The sequence below is a fragment of the Phalaenopsis equestris genome, unplaced genomic scaffold (genome assembly GCF_001263595.1).
Source record: "Phalaenopsis equestris unplaced genomic scaffold, ASM126359v1 Scaffold000841, whole genome shotgun sequence".
Classification (NCBI taxonomy): Eukaryota; Viridiplantae; Streptophyta; class Magnoliopsida; order Asparagales; family Orchidaceae; genus Phalaenopsis; species Phalaenopsis equestris.
In genome coordinates, this window is record NW_018165281.1 from 202,784 (window position 1) to 203,305 (window position 522).

The window sequence follows — 522 nt, forward strand, 5'->3', positions numbered from 1 at the left end:
TATATATATATATATATATATATATGCATAAGATATCTTTCTATAAGTAATATCATCTAAGTCCATCGAGGCCTTACTCTTCCCAGAAAATATATAAATGTAAAATGAGTGAGCAAATAGCTCAGTAGGTTACATAAAATTTATAATTAAATTCAATAAAAAAAAGAATAATATGCATGATTGCATTATAAACATTTTACATGCATTAAACAAGTAAATATGTATATATTATATATAAATATGTGCATATATAATTTACAGAATATAAACCATAAGAATATAACATATCACAACACCAGCAGTGTGCAAAGTTCATATCATGGAGTGTTATATTTTAAGAATTATATATAATCACACATATATTATGAAAGTTGCGTGTTATGACTAACTAATACACCAAAATTATGTGATATTTAAAGTATACTATTTTCATGTTTTTGTTACAAGTATATCAATTTTAGGCATTTGGAGCAAAAATAGCAAAAAAGACAAAATTTGGAGCCAAAATAGTGAATTTTGTAA